At 38.4% G+C, this 17,490-nt stretch overlaps 1 protein-coding gene across 1 annotated transcript in view; it reads left to right on the forward strand.

The window, feature by feature from the left end:
* Positions 1–480: 480 nt before the first annotated feature.
* The window catches only part of SYNE2 (spectrin repeat containing nuclear envelope protein 2), a 430,300-nt gene continuing 413,290 nt past the window's right edge, over positions 481–17,490 (forward strand). Inside the window, exon 1 of the mRNA XM_043984057.1 lies at positions 481–643. The gene's annotated coding sequence lies outside the window, so the exon portion shown is untranslated. The remainder of the gene's footprint in view (positions 644–17,490) is intronic.

The raw sequence follows: 17,490 nt of genomic DNA on the forward strand, positions 1-17,490 counted from the left end.
CCAAACTGAACGGGACTCAGCAGGAAAGGTGGAGGGAGTCCCCAAGTGTCCGCTCTTAGCCTCTTTCTTTGGCTGGTCCAGGCTCCAGTAAACTCCAAGTAGTGCGCTCCCTGAACTGAGCACAGTGAGCCGGCCTGGGCTTCTGGGTACGAGAGGGGATCCTTAACTTTCTGGTACTTGCCCCTCAGGCCCTCCCACTTTCTGGGGCTGGACAGAACTCGAAGTCGTCTCCATCCATCTCCGCCGAGCCGCCGGGCTGGAGTTACTTCTTGAGAAGTCCTGGCGCTCAGGGTTTAGGAGGGAGCAGCCGAGGGCCGCTCCGCCTCCCCGCCCTGCTCCCTACGGACATGCTCTAAAGTGGACGGGGAGGGTGGTGCTGGCTGCGGCTCTGAGAACAGGAGTGTGGGCAGCCTGGGGCTGGCGGGCTGGCGGGCGGGGAAGGCGTGGGGCGTGGTTTGCCGCTCCCCGAGCGCCAAGGAGCGGAGCGGGCTGTGTAGCGCCGAGAGCCTCGACCGACTGCACAGAAAGAAAAAGCGAGCGAGAGAAAGGAAAAGCTCGAGCCCGGGAGAAAGAAGAAAGGACGGGAGGCGCCGAGCTGTGGCAGTGCCCGCGGCCCCGCGCCCTCCCGCCGGGCTGTAGGCGGGTGAGTGTGGCCGCACCGGCTCTCCAAGCCTCGGCGCGGTGCGCCGCGCCGCCACTGCCTTGTGGCGGGGAGAGCGGGGAGGAGGAGACAAGGAGGGGGCGGCTGAGTGCTAGGGATGGAAATCTTCCCGAGCCTAGGGAGGAAGAGGACGATGGGGGGGGGTGGGGGGAATGAAGAGGAGGGAAGGCAGCGGAGTCCAAACGCGGACAACAGGGCTGGGTTCGCGGCCGCGGGAAAGTTTGCCTGGGGGAACAGAGAGGGGTGTACGGGGGGCGCAGCAAAGTTGTCAGCGGGCGGGCGGAGCGTGCAGGGGTTTGGACCGAGCGCCCGAGCTTGGCGTTTGTCTCTGTTTCTTTGTGTCACCTTCGGGCCGCCCGCCTACCTCGGGAAGGGGGTAGCGCTCGGTGGGGCTTTGCCCATAGCCACCACCAGCCTGGAGCTCAGACTTCAGCCTCGGGTTCAAGCTTTCTCCTCCCTCTTCTTCCTCCTCCTTCTCTTCCACCCCCCTCCGCCCCCCCCCCCGTCCCCCCAACCTCAAAGCTCTCTCGTATTAGCCGATTGTTATCGTTCCTCTCGTCATGCCTGGGCGGGAAAGAATTTGAACACAGCTTTTCGGAGAAGCAGCAGAGAGATTGCAAAATCCCGGGCGAGGCTCTAGGTCCGCCCCTGGGTACCAAAGAGACGGCCGGGATGGGGGTGGGATGGGGGTAGCTGAGACTCCCAGGAGGTGGCTGGCTGGGGGTGGGGTGGGGGAGGTGTGGGTTGATGGGAGGCTGAGCTGCTAGCAAATCCATCTCCGCGTCGGTGGCGGTTAATACAGCGCGGATTATAATTCCATTTTGATTGCTTGGGGTCTTTGTTGTCTGAAATTGCCTTTAGGGACGGACTCTAACACCTTCTTGGGGCAGGTTGTTTTTTCTTTTAAATAAAAAAGAGGGGCGCACGAAGGGCTTCGGAAATCGGATCTTGCTGTTCAGGATGAGGTTGGCTACCTTATTTTACTGAAGGCAGAAAAGTACAATGTAGCATTAAGCTTTGTAGATGTTTATTTTTTTCTTTAAGTTATTCTTCCCCTCCCCTTTCTTCCCCTCCCTTCTTTCCGTCTTCCTTCTCTTGAACGGGAGAGTCTGAGGCACTAGTAGACGCAGGCAGTACAAGTAGCAGCAAGTCATAACCAAGCCAGGATGGTTCATTTCAGCTCTTCAGTTGGATGACTTTTATCATACCTTTTCTGTCATCGAAGTTTGATTTCATTCGAGTTCTCTGGGTTTCTCTGAGAATCGCACAGCGCTAAAGGGCATCATTCCCGAGCTCCTGTAGTCTTGCTGGGTTCGTGATTAGGTTCAGAGTCATCTCCATGAAAATTTTAGGAAGAATGGCAAGTGTAATTAGACATTCTCTCCCCTTCCACCCGGGCCTCTACTATTAAGGCCGTTCGGTCAGGAACATTTTAAGTGATACAGAATGGGTGTTCAACTTTTCTCCCTCTTTACATAACCATTGCTGTACTTTTATAGTTTTAATACATGGCTTCATCACTGGTTTCTGTACAGTAAAACAGCAGAAGGCTTCCTATGAGTTTTTCTTGTTATTTTTTCAGGGAAGCAAATGGCACTCATTGGGAAGGGTATGAACAAGTGGAATCATGTGTGAATGAGTAATATATCTGTGGTGAGTGGTAGAGGCTGTCTCCAATATATTCTATATAATCTAACAAGCATTTATTAAGTGCCCATTATGTGCAAGGCAGGCCTGGGGTCCCTATGCCTAACCTGGGTCCATAGTCTGATCTCTATCCTCTGAGGTTCACTGTTCTGGCTCTGGAAATATAAAGACAAATGAGACCTCCTGGCCCCTCAAGGAACTTGCATTCTACTGGGCTGATGCCACGTGTAAATATTAGACCACTGATAGCGGATGGACCTATGATTTCATTGGTTTAGGGAACTCTCTCTACTAGGTGAGGAAATTCCCTTTACCCAATGTTGATTTGCAACTGTTCTGCAGTCTATAGTCTTAGCCATTTGTCTAGGGAATTGAAAGCTTTGTCTTCCCCAAGAACGCATACTGGAAGCATTGTCAGAGGCTCTACACTCCAACCCTGGTCTTCCTAGTTTTGAGCCTTGCTCCCCGCCCTCCCCCCCTTTTTTTGACCAGACCAGGCTGCCTCTTAAATATAAGATTATATATGATAATTTGAGGAGGAAGAAGACCGTAATTCTGATTTAGGAGATCAGGAAAGGGTTAGGGTAGCAGATGGTAAGTGAGCTGAGCTTTGAAGAAAACTAGAAATTCTAGGAGTCAGAAATGAGAAGAGAGTGCATTCCAGTGCAGGAGAATATCATTGTTTTATATAGGTGAAGGTCATCATATTCTAACATATCTTGGATTTATTTTATGTGGCCCTTTAAAGGCAAAACCAGGAGAATGGATGACAAGAAATTGCAAAGAGGCAAATTTATGGTTGTAGTCAGTAAAACTTACAATTAGAGTAGTACAAAGTAGTATGGATTGTTGTCCTGGGTGGTGGTGGGCTCCCTCCTTCATGGAGTTCTTTATTCAGAGACTCTATTACCCCTTTGGGGGCATTTTTTCTTACAGTATGGTTGGACTAGGTGGCCCTTGAAGTCCCTCTCAACTTTAAAATTCTATGATTTGTTGATACAGTTTGACTGTATAAGGAGGTTGGACTAGATTATCCCTAACATTGCTTGCTCCTCCAAATTCAGGATCCTTGTGATCTTAGAGATCCAGCAAGTCATTTGTTTGATTTAAACATTTAAAAAATTGATTGTAGTGGAACTGCTTTGCGTTTGTAAACTCAGATTTATGCTTTTGATGTTACTTTAAAACTCATTTAAATAGGTCACCTACTTAAGAAATTTCATGAATATTGGTACAGATTATTGCTAATTGAAGCAGGTTTGAAGAAAAGAGTTCTCTGGACACATTTTAGATTTTTGCCACACAAAGCTTAAGGTGACTGTGTAATATAAAACCTAGTTACTACAAATTATTATGCAGCCTGACTCAGCCATGTTTTAAATGTTTTGGGACAGTCCAAAGGTAGGTGTGGGAATGCAAACCAGTTGTTGGCAAGTTCCTTTTTTATTAGTCATATGAGGTTTTAAAATATAGATAAAATATTTTTAAAGCTTTCCATCATAAACAAAAACAAGGTTTTGATTTTATAATGTGACTTCATTAACATTGTTGCAAAAGTTCCATTCCATTCAACAAAACATTTATTTAGGACTTAGAATGTTGTGTGAATTACTTTGGGCAAAGTGAAATCATGAGCTTTATTAATTTATACAATACACTTTGCAACTTTAGTAGTGAATGGAGAGATGACACCTGGAATCAGGAGGACCTGAGTTCAAATTTGAACTGAGACACTTCCTAGCTGTGTGATAACAGGAATGTCAATTAATTTCTGTTCATTTCAATTTTTTCATTGGTCAAATGGTAAAAATAATAGTACCCGCCTTCCAGGTTTCTTGTGAAGATGAAATTATATAATATTTTAAAGTGCTTTATAGAACTTAAAGCATTATATAAATACTAGCTTCTTCTTCTTCTTCTAGCTTAATAAGCTTTCAATATGACACATCCTTTAGCTACACTTACATGTTTTACAAGATTTGGCATTGAGGTCACAAGATCTTAACTTTAAAAAATTTTAATTTAAATTTAATTAAATCAAAGTTTAATTAATCTTAATAATATTTACTTCATCATGAAACCAAAATTTAAAATCATATTAGATATTAAGTGGACCTTTGGAGAACTGTCCATTTTTTCCAAGTCTAGACTCAATTATAGTCCATACATTTTCTTTTTTTTGTCGTCTTTTTTTTTGCGGGGCAATGAGGGTTAAGTGATTTGCCCAAGGTCACACAGCTAGTAAGTGTCAAGTGTCTGAGGCCGGATTTGAACTCAGGTCCTCCTGAATCCAGGGCCAGTGCTTTATCCACTGCGTCACTTAGCTGCCTCCTAGTCCATACATTTTCAATAGAGTTTGTCAGGTGAGTTCCCAGGCCATTCAAGTATGTTTATCTTCATTTGGGGGTGGGGTAAGTTTCTTAATCTTTCATGATTTCTGCAAGGTTGTTCTGCAGTATTCCATTTCTACTTGGAAATGTTTGTGATACCAGAAAAAGTCTACTTTTTGTTATATAAGTATATCTATCAAAGCTCATAATTTCTTCAATGAAGATAAGACCCAATTGAGGCCAAATTTGTATGGGTCCAATTGAAGTAAGAAAATTCCAAAAACATTTTTTGGAGGGGGATGTTTTATAGTCTGATGAAGGTATCTATATTTCAGAGGATCACTTGGTTTTGGTATAGCCTTGAATAAAAAAATGACTTTTGGCAGTAAAAGTCACCTTTTTCAACCTTAATCTAGTCTTTGTATTATTTTTTTTTTGATGATAGAAACTTTTTTCTACATAACAATAATTAACTGCTTAAAAAAAACCCTGATCTTTTCACTGTTCTTCCAACTTCAAGAAGTCTACCGTGCCATGAAAAGGAATGAGCAATAACCACTCCATCTGACCTCCCTCTGAAGGCATATTTTGTGAGGACGAGTAAGGCTATTTTGAAGTAATAGTTTGTCAGTTGTTGGTGTTGCTTTTCATCTTTGACCACACTTTCCTTTGTGCATTATTTCAAGTGGTTCTGTTTTATTGTAGGCTTGATAGATCATTGAAATACTTGACTTACCCAAACCAAGTGTCTATAGAATTCTTCCCCATGTCATATCTTTCTTTTTTTTTATTTTTTGCAGGGCAATGGGGGGTTAAGTGACTTGCCCAGGGTCACACAGCTAGTAAGTGTCAAGTGTCTGAGGCTGGATCCGAACTCAGGTCCTCCTGAATCCAGGGCCAGTGCTTTATCCACTGCGCCACCTAGCTGCCCCCATGTCATATCTTTCAATGCTGTAACTTCTCACAGAATAACAAATATATCAGGTCTAGAATATAATTGTTTTCCAGTTGTGTTTGACTTCATGACCCCATTTGGGGTTTTCTAGGACAAGATACTGGAGTGGTTAGGCATTTCCCTTTCCAGCTGATTTTTAGAGAAGAGAAAACTGAGGTAAACAGGGTTAAATGACTGGCTCAGGGTCACAGCTAGTAAGTGTTTGAGGCTAGATTTTAACTCATGAAGATGAGTCTTTCTGACTTCAAGCCTCATGCTCTACCCACTGTGCCACCTAGCTGCCCTAGAATATAATTACTAATTATATAAATCTGGTTATTTCCCATCTACTTGTAGATTATGATCCCTATTGGTGCTATGGAAGAAAATCAAGGTCATCCCACCTGAGGTAATGAGCTCTTTTTACAACGCAGTGGATAGAGAAGCTTAATACCTCTACATTAGGAAGATCTCTCTTTGGCATATTTGGCTCTATGACCCTGGGCAAGTTACCTAACCTCTCACTGACTCAGTCAACTCTCTATAAATTGTGGTGTTAGTGAAGCTCTTCATTGGTAAAAGAATTTCCTTATAAAACCCATGAAACCACAGATTCTGTCCAAAAATAGTAACAAAGTTAATAATGAGTGCCTTATATAACCCAGAGAACATATCTAAGTCTTCTGTAATCAGCAAACTCTGTGTTTTGCCTCTTTTTATATCCCCATTGCTTAACACAGTGCCTGGCACATAGTGGGAGCTTTAAAAATGACTACTGACTGACTGACTCCCTAAATTTGAAAATTCTATAGCTACCAGCTCCCTTTACCTAGCCTCTGTATTAGACCAGACACCAAAGGGGAAGAAAGGATCAAACCTATTCTGACCTTTTCACTGAGCTTTCATCCTAATATTTCAAAGTACTTTATCCTTTTGGTGGTTTTAGGAGGTAGATGTTCTATTTTGACTTGGTTGTGACTCCTTAGACAATTTTTCTGTGTGTTCAAATTCACTTTATAGAACAACACTAAACTACATGCTGTCACAGTCTAACTTTATTATCTTCATTACAAAAATATGTTGAATTTATAGACCCATGTTTACCTTGTATGGATATACATATAGTTATACAGTATAGAGCATATTTCAGATAACTAAGAAAAGGACAGAATCTAAAGAGAAAGTTGAAAAGTTTCTAAGAATTATCAAATAGTTCTTGGCAGTAGAACTGGAATTCTTTTCCTCCTCATCTCCACTTGGCTTCCTTCATGTCTAAAGTAGCTAAAATCCTACTTTCTACAGGAAGCTTTTCCCAATCTCCTTGCATGCTAATGCTTTCCCTCTGAGATTATCTCAAATTTATTTTGTCTGTAGTTTGTCCATAGCTCTTTGAATGTTGTCTCCCCTCTTTAGATTGTGAGCTTTTTAGGGTAGGAGCAGTCTTGTGCCATTCTTTGTATCCTCAGCATTTAGCATTTTGCCTAGCTTGTTATTTTGACTTGGAACAGTAAATATTTTTAAACTAAATTTTAGTTATTTAGATTTTTGAACCTCAGTATTGCATTTCAGAAATCATGGTATTGCAATTAAAAAGTGAGACTGAAAATGAACTCCTTTGGAGATTTGTCATAACAACTCCTATGTATGTCAATGAACAAATCATGTAATCTTTTCTCAGCCCTCATCCTTCTTGGTGTCTCTTTAGCATTTGTCACTGTTGATCATACTCTTCCTGGATACTCTCTCCTCTATGGATTTTTATGATACTACTCTATCTTGATTGTCCTCCTACCTATCTGACTGATTTTTCTCAAACTCCTTTGCTGATCACCAACCATGTCATACACAGTTTGCATGGGTGTGTGTCACCCTGTCCTAAACCCTCTAATCTTCCATATTTCTGAGTAACCATATCAGCTCACATGGGTTCAATTCCTAGATCTATATAATCATCCTTAATCTCTCTCCTGAACATCCTGCATCCCAGCTGCCTATTAAACATTTGCAACTGACTGTTGTGTAGTTATTTCCAACTCAACAGGTTCAGAACTCATTATCTTACCACTACCTCCCCATACACAAATCTGCCCCTTTTCCTAACTTCCTTGTTTCTGTTGAGGACATCACTGTCATTCCAGTTATCTAAATTCACAACATGGGAGTCATGCTTAATTTTTCATTCTCTATTACCTCTGACAACCAATCAGTTTATCAGTGCCTTATTAATTTAATCTCCACAGTATTCTTTATATTCATTCCCTTTTGTCTATTAACAGTTACCTCCCTAGCTCAAGACTTACTTATCTTTTACCTAAGCTGTTACAGAAGGCTCCTAGTTGGTCTTTCTTTCACTGGTCTCTTTCCTCTCCATAATATCCTATACATAGCTGTCAAATGGAAATTCCTAAAATACAGATTTGACTATGGCACTATAATTTTCAAGAATAGCTTCTTTAGGTCCAGAAGGTAAAATGTACTTTTCTCAATTTGAATCCTTCATAGTATGGCTTTGGCTTACCTTCCCATTATTCTCTTTCACATACTCTTTCAGCCTAAATGATATACTTATTATTTAAGTCAAATCAACAATTATTTATTTTAATTTTTTTTCAATAACATGTAAAGACAATTTTTAACATTGATTTTTAAAAATTTGAGTACTGAATTCTCTCTCTCCCTTTCTTCTTCCCCTCCCCCCTCATTGAGAAGGCAAACAATTTGATATAGGTTATTCATGTGCAGTCATGTAACATATTTCCATATTAGTCATATTGTGAAAGAAAACAAACAAAAAAAACTCTAAGAAAAATAAAATTTTTTAAAAGTATATATCATGAGCCAAGATGGCAGAGGAAAGGCAGTAAAAAAAGTATCACAAATAAAATAAGAAATTCAAAATCCACAAAAAAGTATATTTTCATCTATATTCAGATTCCATTCATTCTTTCTCTGGAGGCTGATAGCATTTTTCATCATGAGTCCTTTGTAATTGTCTTGGATCATTATATTGCTGAGAATACCTAAGTTGTTCACAGCTGGTCATTATACAACATTGCTGCTACTGTGTACAATGTTCTGCTGGTTCTTCTCACTTCACTTTGCATCTGTTCACATAAATCCTTCCAAGTTATTCTGAAAGCATTCTGCTCATAATTTCTTATAGTACAATAGTATTCCATCACAAACATATATGACAAGTTATTCCCCAATTGATTGGCATCCTCTCTATTTACAATTCTTAGCCACTACAAAAAGAGTTGCTATAAATATTTTTGTACATTTAGGTCCTTTTCCTTTTTAAAAAAAATATCTCTTTGGGATATAGACCTAGTAGGGGTATTCTTGGGTCCAATGATCTACACAATTTTATAGCCTTTTGGGCATAGTTCCAGATTTCTCTTCAGAATGGTTGGATCAGTTCACAACTTCACCAGTAGTGCATTAGTGTCCCAATTCCCCCCACTCCCAATATTTTCAACAAGCATTAATTAAGCACATACTGTATACCAACTATTGTGCCAAGCACTGGATATTACATATTACACCTCTTATCTCCATTCTGTGCCTGGAATTCATTCTCTTTCATTCCTCATTATAGTCTCATGGAATCTCTAGTTTTTTTCAAAGCTCATTCAAGTACTTTCTCTTATAGAAAGCCTGTCTTAATCCTTCAACTGTTCCAATGCCCTTCTCCCCCAGAAGTTACTTTGTTTCTGCTGTGAATTTATTTTGTATTGGTTTTTCTGTGTATATGTTGTTTTCCTTAATCAGAATATAAGTTTCTTGAGGGAAAGAATTGGTTTTTGTTTAGCTGTGTGCCTGGTACATATTGAGTGCTTAATTAAGCTTGTCAAATGAATAAAAAAAAATATAAGGTTGATGATAAGGTCCCATGGTTCTGGAAGACATGCTATATAAATTAAGAGGTTCCCATATGATACCCTCATTTGTATCAATTTAAAGTTCTTAACTAAGGGTTTTGTTTTTTTTTTTGGTGAGGCAATTGGGGTTAAGTGACTTGCCCAGAGTCACACAGCCAGTAAGTATCAAGTGTCTGAGGCCGGGTTTGAACTCAGGAACTCCTGAATCCAGGGCCCGTGCTTTATCCACTGTGCCACCTAGCCGCCCCCCTTAACTAAGTATTTTAAAGTCATTTTAAGGTGTTTTTCATACCCATACTAATACTGAAAATCAAGGGGAACTGCATCAAGGGGCAGCTGCATCAAGGGGAGCTGCATCAAGGGGCAGCTAGGTGGTGCAATGCATAAAGCACCAGCCTTGGATTCAGCAGGACTTGAGTTCAAATCCAGCCTCAGACACCTGACACTTACTAGCTGTGTGACCCTGGGCAAGTCACTTAACCCTCATTACCCCGCCCCTAAAAATAATACTGCATCAGGACTGTTTTTACCATAATAGTTATATCATCATGTCTTCTGAACCTGTTTTCTACCCACAAAATGAGGAAGTTGGGTTAAGATCTCACAGGTTCCTTTTTAGCACAGATTGCATTCTTTGAGTAGTCTTTTTTGATTAATTTGGCAGCACTAGAATGGTGATAGAACGTCCACCCACCAAAAATAACCAAAGTGTCCTGACAACTTAAATCTATTATAAGAAAAGTGGTTAAAAAAAAACCAAATCAGATTTTCTGGAAGAACTGTCAGACTAATTTCTATAGTTAGTGCTTGTGACATTTATTGTTAATTTTAGGTGAGAATAATTCTACTTGGACTGCTAATATTTTAAATTAAATTATTAAATTGCATTGTTATAACTTTGGTAATAATTCAATTGATAAATAATGTTTTGTCTAGTTTGTAATCTATTTAGCTTTCTGCATCTGTTAAAAGAAAATCCTGCCTATTAATGACAGGATAATTAACTGTAAAGAAGTGTAGTCTTTGTTGGCTTCTGTTATAGAAGTTTGTCTGTACTTTCTGAGTCATCACACTGTATCTCTGTTTGCCAGATTGTTTTTCTTAGCAACTCTAGCACTGTTTCAGGTCTGGACAGTGAAAGTATTTGTTGAAATGATCCAAGACATTGTTTCAGGTTGTCTGCTTGTTATACCTTAAAACAATTGCTTATTTAGGGCCAAAATACTGTTTTTGAAGTACTGTTTTCAGAAAGCACTCCATGAGTGTCTGATAGAATGATCCATCATGTCTGTCTATATAGCTGTCTAATGTCTACAGTCGTGTGTGTGGGGGGGGGGGAAGGAAGAAAGTGGAGTCGTCATTATTCAGAATAGACTCCTATAAAACCTGCTTGGACTTGTTCTTTTGAGGCTGGTACAGGCTCATACTGCCTTCCAAGGTTGGATAGGGTGAAGTTTCATTATCAAGGGTTCTGTTCTTGGTTTGTTTGCTTTCTATTTCATATTCCCATGTGGCAAGTACTCTGAAAAAGTGAATGCACTTCCAAAAAAGTATACAGTTCCCAAATATGAATTATATTCCAAGAAAAGGCTTTAGAATTTATATAATGATTACATCTTTAAAATATTAGCACAGTTGTATTAATTATCCATGAATATTAATTATCCTGAATTAGATTAGTCAGTATACAGTCTAGTGGGTGAAACTGAGCTCAAGTTTTATATCTATTCATAGGAAGATTAAGGAAAGGAGAATTGTTGAAATTGTAACACATTTGGATTGATATAGTAGTTTTATTAAATGTTGAAAAGAACTATTAGGTACTAAAAATGATTAAAATAAACTTTTATGTTGCCTGTATTTTTTGTTTTCACAGTATACCAGGTAATAGTGGTTTATGCATAAATATGAACCTATTTTAGAGGGTTAATTCATTTCTTCCAGAGGATGTTTGATATTATTTTAAAATTCAACTTATTTTCAGGGTACTTAATGTTTTGCTTTACTTATCTTTGTTTTTCTCTTTTATGGTGAGACACTATTTCCCCATATTTCTCTTTTCTCTTATTTTCAAATTTTACCAACCTAGAAGACTTTAGTATACACTTTCCTACTATTATAATAGGACAACTCTATCCTTCTGATTGGTGTGTTGAGCTCATCATGGGCCTCAAAGAATCATTTGACTTCCAAGGTCTATTTGCTATTTAATGTACCTGCCAGGTATTAGAAACAATTTCTATAACATTCCCCATTTATTACCGATCACAAGTTTATAGAACCACCGAGTTGGAAGGGATTCCTGAAGTCATCTGGTGGAACCACTCTCTGATTCAATAAATTTTTATAGCTTACTGCAATGCCCATAGGAAATAAGCAGTGTGTTTGGCACAGGGAACACAAAGATAAAAATGATATTACTTCTCCTCAAGGAGTTTACATTCTAATGAAGGAGGAAGGGAAAACAAGATACCTTATAGGTAGACTTTGGTGGGGACAAAAGGTCCAGAAAAATGCTATTTCAGAGGAAGATAAAATTTTCCTTTGGAGGGATCAGAGAAAACTATGTAGAAGGAAGGGTGTCTGAACTGAGCCTTGAAAAATGATGAGAGGATCGTGTGCATTTCAGGAATGGGGATTGCCTATGCAAATGTACAGTGATGGGATATACCATGTTGGGTTCAGCAAACAACTAGTAGGCCTATTGGACTTGAATGTAGAGTAGATGAAAGAGAGTAATGGTGATATTAGTGCTCTTGTTCAGTGCTTAGCACAGTGCCTGGCACATAGTATGGGAGGGAATAAGTATTTATTAGGTACCTACTCTGCTCCAGGTTCTGTGCTAAGTGCTTTATAAATCTTACCTCATTTGATAGTAGGCATTTAATAACTTCTAGTTGACTATCACATAAATCTGGGCAAAAGTGACTGGTTGCCTTGAGATGCTAATGGGTTGGCCCTTGTCAAAGTTCTTCAAACAAAGGATGCTTGAAGCAGGATGACCAATTTACCAATTTACAGTTTACAAAGAAGGGACTCTTTGTCAGGTATGGGTTGGACTAAATGGGCCTTGATAACCTTTCTAACTCTCAGATACCATGATTTTGTGGACTTTAAATGCTAGGTTAAAGACTTTGCATTTTATCCTAGATGCAAAGTAGAGTTTTTAAGCATGGAATTGGCATGACCAGACCTGTGCATTAGGAAGATGCTTTTAGTAGCTGAATGAGGGTGGAATGAAGGAGAGAAACGCCTAGGAAACAGGGAGGCCAGTGAGAAAGCTCTTATAATAAGTTCAAATGAGAAGGGATTGAGGGGCTGAAATCATAAGAGTTGATAGTGTGAATGGAAAGGCTATAGGTAGGTGATTTGGGGAAGAAGATGAAGTCAGACAGTTGGGAACATGTTGATTTTGAGGTACCGGCAGGACAAACAAGTGCAGTTCAAGTTTCAGGATTATGGATCTAGAGCTGAAGGTACCTCAGAGGTCATCTTCTACAGACTCTTAATTATATAGCTGAGGAAACTGATTAGAGATCAAGAGCGACAGGAGGATTTGTTCTCATTTCAGTCATGTCTAACTCTTCATGACTCCATTTTCTTGGCAAAGATACAGGAGTGGTTAGCTATTTCCTTCTCTAACTTACTTTACTGATGAGCCAGACAGGGTTAAGTGACTTGCCCAGGGGCACACATCTAGAAAGTGTCTGAAGCTGGATTTGAACTCAGGCCTGACATTCCATCCCCTGGGCAACCTAGCTGCTCCCTAGAGATAAGGATAGATATTTAGATTTGGGAGTCACCTACATAGAGATCATAAACCAACCAATGAAGGAACGAGATCTCCAAAGAAAAAAGAAAATGTAAAGAAAGAAGAGTAAAAGGATTAGGATATATCTTTGTGGGGCACCAAGGTAAGGAAATAGAAGGAGGAGTTGGAACTAGCCATTAAATTGAGAAGGATTTGTCAATGCAGGTGGATCACTAGAAGAAAACAGTGTCATGAAAGCTGAAGGAGAAGATTATATTTAGGAAGAGGGCACAGGTGGCAGTGTCAAAAACTCTCAAAAATACTTTTTATTTTGTGGGGAGGATATAGCCTGAAAATGTTATCAAATGGGGAAAAAAGAACTGTCTGTTGAAAACTTTTGCAGCTGTATTATTTGTAATTCCCCAAACAGGATGGAACCTAATATCCCACAATAAGGGGGAGAGTCAGATAAGTTGTGGTACATTATAATTACAAAATACTATGAAACAATTAAGGTTGATAGGCATGAGGAACAGGGAGAAATCCAAAAAAACCTCTGAAAATACTGCAAAGTGAAAACAACAGAACCATAAGAAGAGAGTACACACTCATTATGACCACTTAAAATGAAAATAAAGGGTCAACGAATCTTAATGGAAACAGAGGGTGTGCCTGAAAAGTTATAACATTTTAGTAATTTACATTGATTTCCTTAAATACGAACCAAGGTCAATAGGTTGTATTGATGTTTAATTTAAGGAATTTCTTTTTTTGTCATGAATTTAGTCTTCAAAAAACATGAACATTTCAATATTCAAAGAAGAACCAAAAAAAGATTGTATACAAAATAATGAATTTGTTTATACACGTGTAGCAGGTTGAGAAAAGAGAGTCCCATTTCTAGAAAGGTATTATGGTGTTTAGCCAACTACCTGCCACTTGACTCATCTTTTATTTACTTTTATTGTTTCAAATTATAGAGTGATCTAGGAATATGTTTGGATAATATATTTCTTTTTCTTTTTCTTTTTTTTCTTTTTTTTTTTAGTGAGGCAATTGGGGTTAAGTGACTTGCCCAGGGGTCACACAGCTAGTAAGTGTTAAGTGTCTGAGGCCTGATTTGAACTCGGGTCCTCCTGACTCCAGGGCCGGTGCTCTATCCACTGTGCCACCTAGCTGCCCTGATAATATATTTCTACTGAATAAAATTACAATCTTTTTCATAAAGGGCTTAAGCCCCTATACCCCAATTCATTAAATACTTATTATATCATGAACTGGAGAAATTTCATTTCCCAAAAGTATTTACCTTTATTTCTTTATAATTAAATATTATAATTCTATACATATACATAATTTATTGACAAATAAAAACACAATAAAGAAAAACATATAACTATTTACAATAATTTGACTATAATGCTTACAATATTGAGTGCCCTCAAATCCTCAGTATAATATTAGATTTCTCTCCACTTCTCTGGGACTAAGTCTCATACTATTTAGTTTTTTCCAGATATTGATCAAACACTCCTAAAAATCTTCTTTATATTTTCCCTTGATTTAAATTCTATTTTCTAGGAAATAAGCTAGATTAGTCCTTTCTCTTTGTCCTCTTTTTCGTAAGCACAATAAACAGAATACATGGTATTGTCTATTTTCTAACATATTCTCTGTAGAATTCTCTTTATAAGATTTCTTTATAACATATTACTTAGGACAGTTCTAATAAAGAAGTTTCACATCACCTTCTCCCTCTCTATTTTATCCTCAGATTCTTCCAAGATTCTCATAGATAACCTTCTACTGGTCTATTTCAAAAACTGCTAGTACAAACTTCTTTTCTCAACATTCTATTTGGTTTCCTTACTCTTAAAGAAACAGTATCAGTCTCTATAGTCTCTGTGATATAGATGTTGGAAACAAGTTATACACAGTTTGTTTAAGGAAAAGAAATACAAATTAAATTTAACCTTTAGTTACAAAATTGCTTTCTTTGCCTCTTCTGAACTTTATAAAAAATTCTGTGTATTTTTCTCTTTCAAATATTCTTTTATTTCTTTTTAAAAAATTTCTATCACTACCCACTAACTCACCACTGTTCTCCCATTATACAAAAATCCTACTTCATAACATGTCAACATAGCCAAGAAAAAGAAATCACATTGGCCATGTCAGAAATGTGTATTTCTTCAAAAGACTGGTGATAAAGCATGCTTCCCACTTCTTGATAGGGAAGTGGTAGACTAGAAGTGCAGACTGCAACATATATTTATAGATAGCTAATTGATTGATTTATTTTGTGAGACTAATCACTTAAAAGGAATGATCTCTTTCTCTGAATGATGGTGGTAGTGTGAAGTTGGCAAATAGTTATAGTGATTGTGAAAAAAGAAAGAAAAGACGTTCACTAAAACATTAAATGTAGAACAAAACAAAAAGAAGTTCAGAAGGAGATACAGTCAAACGGGAGTATGGTAACTAATTTGTTTGATCCTTACAACAACCCTGCAAGGTAAGTGCTGTACTGTTAGCCTCAATTTTCCTTCCTTCCTTCCTTCCTTCCACCTTTTTTCATATCCTTCATGACTAGTACAGTCGCTGGCACATGGTAGATGACAGTTGACTTGTTGTCTCATTGTCCTTAGTACTTGGTCTATAATTCTGTCCATCCCACTATCATCCTTGGATAACTTAAACCCAAGTGATGTTGATGGACCTAACACCTTGATCTCACATATCTTAGAAGCTTTAAAACTGCTTGAAAATCCCTTGGGGTGAAATCTATTGAAATATTTGTAATTAGAATTACCAGGAGGCATTGAAGGTGAAAGAATAATTATATTGTGGGAAGGATTTTCATAAAGTGCTTTGTGATTGAAGCAATATCTTTAATCCCTGCCCCCATGCAAATTATACTAGTTTTTCCTTAAAAGGTACTGAAACCATCCTTGAGACTTGATTGACATGGGGGACTATTGTGAACATTTCCTGAGGAAATGTTGCCTAACCAAAAAACAAAACAAAACAAAACAAAAAACCCAAACCACCTCTCCAAAACAGGTAGTAGATGCTCCAGAAGCTCTGTGATGCTTGCTAGGTGGACCTTGCTGGGAAACTCAGGAAAGGGACCATCTTTCAGCTTTCCTCAATTCATTTATCATTGTCGAATGTCCTTTTCCTGCTATGGTCAAGTAAATCTCATTTTATTAACTGTTGAATGATCTAAAAGTGTCTCATTTCACTCATATTGAACATAAACTATTAGGAGACTGGGCCTCAATCAAATCCATCCCAAAACATGCTTCTTGTTCAAAAATTTTAATCAATTGGTTGGCATCCAGTAGAGATAAAGGAGACAAGAAGACTGAAGTAGTTCTTTAAAGTCTTAGGCATATCTTGTCTTGCTGTCAGTAACTATGAATAGGTCAAACGCTACAGTTTAAATAGTACAACACTTAACTGTATGTATGCCCTATACTCCTCTTCTGAAATAGTGTTGCTTCATACCAAGTCTTAAATTTATTTCTTCAGAGTTGGCAAATACTGTATCTCTAGGGAATATACAAAAACAAAAACAAAAAAAATCTGGTTCTTTCTGGTTTGGTAGGAATGTTTTGATTTGTATGAAAATTAAATAGAAACCAAGTTGGGGCCACTGTTGCTTAGGCTTGAACTAGATAAAGTGGGGAGGGGGAGGGAATAAACATTTATTAAATGTCTATGCACCAGGCATTGTACCAAGCATTTTACAAAGATTATCCCATTTGATCCTTACAACAACCCTGGGAGAGAGATGCTATTATTATCCCCATTTTACAGATGGGGAAAATGAGACAGATGGAGGTTAAGTGACTTGCTGAGAATGACACAACCAATAAGTATCTGAGGCTGGATTTGAACTCAGGCCTTCCTGATTCCAAGTCCAGTTCTTTATCCATGGAGGCTACCTAATTGCAGGAGTTGTGATTTCCCATTCTTGGATTTTTACTCTTTTAGCAATCAAATCTTTTAGGAAAATAAAATTAGATGGAATTAAATTCCTTTGCTTTGCTGCTTGTTTCAATGTACTGAGCTTTTAATCAATTTGCTACCTGTTGAAGAAATTCTTGGCTGGCTGCCATCCTAAAAAAAGGAGCCTTTCAATTCCCAAACCAATGGATCATTTCTTCTTTTTTTATTTAAAAATTAAAAACATATATTTTATTTTAAATTTATGGAATAAAAACCATTTCCATATCATAGTATAATTTTAAAAATATGATTTCATATGAAACTGAAAATAT

The sequence above is a fragment of the Dromiciops gliroides genome, chromosome 2 (genome assembly GCF_019393635.1).
Source record: "Dromiciops gliroides isolate mDroGli1 chromosome 2, mDroGli1.pri, whole genome shotgun sequence".
In the NCBI taxonomy this organism is placed as follows: Eukaryota; Metazoa; Chordata; class Mammalia; order Microbiotheria; family Microbiotheriidae; genus Dromiciops; species Dromiciops gliroides.